This window comes from Carlito syrichta, unplaced genomic scaffold (assembly GCF_000164805.1).
Source record: "Carlito syrichta isolate Samal-C Ts95f unplaced genomic scaffold, Tarsius_syrichta-2.0.1 Scaffold307934, whole genome shotgun sequence".
Lineage (NCBI taxonomy): Eukaryota > Metazoa > Chordata > Mammalia > Primates > Tarsiidae > Carlito > Carlito syrichta.
The window spans coordinates 914,833-916,820 of record NW_007252030.1 but is presented as its reverse complement, the minus strand read 5'-3'; positions in this window follow the sequence as shown (position 1 = coordinate 916,820).

Genomic DNA, 1,988 nt, shown 5'->3' with positions numbered 1-1,988 from the left:
CCTGGCCAGGCCGGGGCTGGAGTCGGGGCTCCGGGGCCGGGAGCTCAGAACTGCCCCGCACCAAGGGACTCTCTGCCGAGGGGGCCTGGCGCCACCGAGGAGATCCTGTTTTCCTGTCTGGAACTGCGGAGTCGTTGGGAAATCCCCACCCAGTCTACAGCACGCCGAGTAGAGAGAACGTGAGGGCCTACCTGTGCCCAGGTGGGCTGCCAGAGTGAGCCCGTGTAAGTACTGTCATAGGTCGCACGTGGGACATACACTGAAACAAGATGTATTGTGTACCTGAAATTCAAAGGCCCCCTGGGAATGTGTAGAGAGTCCGTATTTTACCTGGCAGCCCAATCTAGGGAATAACAGTAACTAGCAAATGATTTCATTTAACTTACAAAAGCTGGGGGGAAATCTGATTGCCCAGGACTGAAACCTTTCTGAAAGGTGAATCACATAATGCCAAAGAATTCTTTTGTTTTGCAAATTTGACCCTGAAATTCAGGAGCTTTGTGTTTGTGTGTGTGTGTGTGTGTGTGTGTGTGTGTGTGTGTGTGTCATTTTAAGCTTTTAATCTGTTTCACAAGCTTTTTTTTTAACCCTAGTCTCACTCTTCCACCCAGGCTGGAGTGCAGTAGCACACTCACATCCACTGCAGCCTCGACCTGCTGGGCTCAGAAGACTCCCACGCCTTAGCCTTCTAAGTAACTGGAACTACAGGTACTCACCTCCACATGCGGCTAATTTTTTGACTTATTGTAGAGATGAGGTCTCATCAAGTTGCCAGGGCTGGTCTCGAGCTCAGGCTGGTCTCACTTCTGCCTCCCAAAGTGCTGGGATTATGGGCGTGAACCACGGTACCCGGTCTAAGATTTTTTGCAAAAGAAAATGTTCAGGGCTGGGAAAAGACGATGTATCTGAAAATATTAAACACTCCACGTCAGACCACAGCTAACCTGTGCAGACTGGAAAATAGATTAAGACACACATCCTGACCTGTGAACACTGGTTACCAGTCAACACAAGTAAATTCTCTAAACAGTTTTTAACAACACAAAGGGTACCTGGTCCTAAACCAGGGGAAGTGAGAGCCAATTGGAGGCCCAGACTTCACCTGCATGCGGCATGCCTGTGTAGTTAACCCTTGCTTGTACCCCACATCTCTGTAATAAAATAAGCCTTATAAAGGAGAGAAGAGAGGGGAAAGGACACCATTACTTTCATCTTTCTCCTAAAGAAAGAGTCACAATTAACAAAAGCCCCTCTCAACAGGATTTTAAAGAGAAGCTTTAAATAAAGATGACCCAGAGCTTGTTTCTAGCCTAAAGCTGCCTGGAAGAGGGATCCTTGTAACTCAGGACAGTTGATCTTCAGTTCTTCAAAGGCTCAGGTGGTGAAATAGCTTTCTGCCAATAATTAGACTCTCCTCTTCCCAGAAAGAGTCCCATACTTTGCATGCCAAAAGTATGAAAAAAAGTCAATAAAACAAATAACTCTTAGACTGTGTTGTCACAATTTCATATCCTTAAGCACTCTTAGGAAGTGGAAAGACATGGTGGAAGACCTGAACGCAGAGGCTGGCTCTATCTACAGTCACTCCACAAGTTTAGCATTTCCTTGAGGTCTCTAACTCTAATTTCCCCTTATCACTCCCTCCCAGAAGGTGACCTCCACCAGACTCTCTTTATCAGCTACTTGTCAGTTGTGGCAAAGGAGATCAAATTCATTAAAATATTCAGTGGCAGGCTGGGCGCATGGTTCATACCAGTAACCCCAGTACTTTGGGAGGCTGAGGCAGAAGGATTGCTTGAGCCCAGGAGTTTGAGACTAGCCTAGGCAACACGGGGAGACCTCATCTCTACAAAAATCAAAAAATTATCCAGGCATGGTCCTGTAGTCCCAGCTACTTGGGAGACAGAGGTCAGAAGATAACTTGAGCCCAGGAGTTCAAGGCTGTAGTGAGCTCCAGCCTGGGCATCAGAATGAAAGAAAGAAAGAAA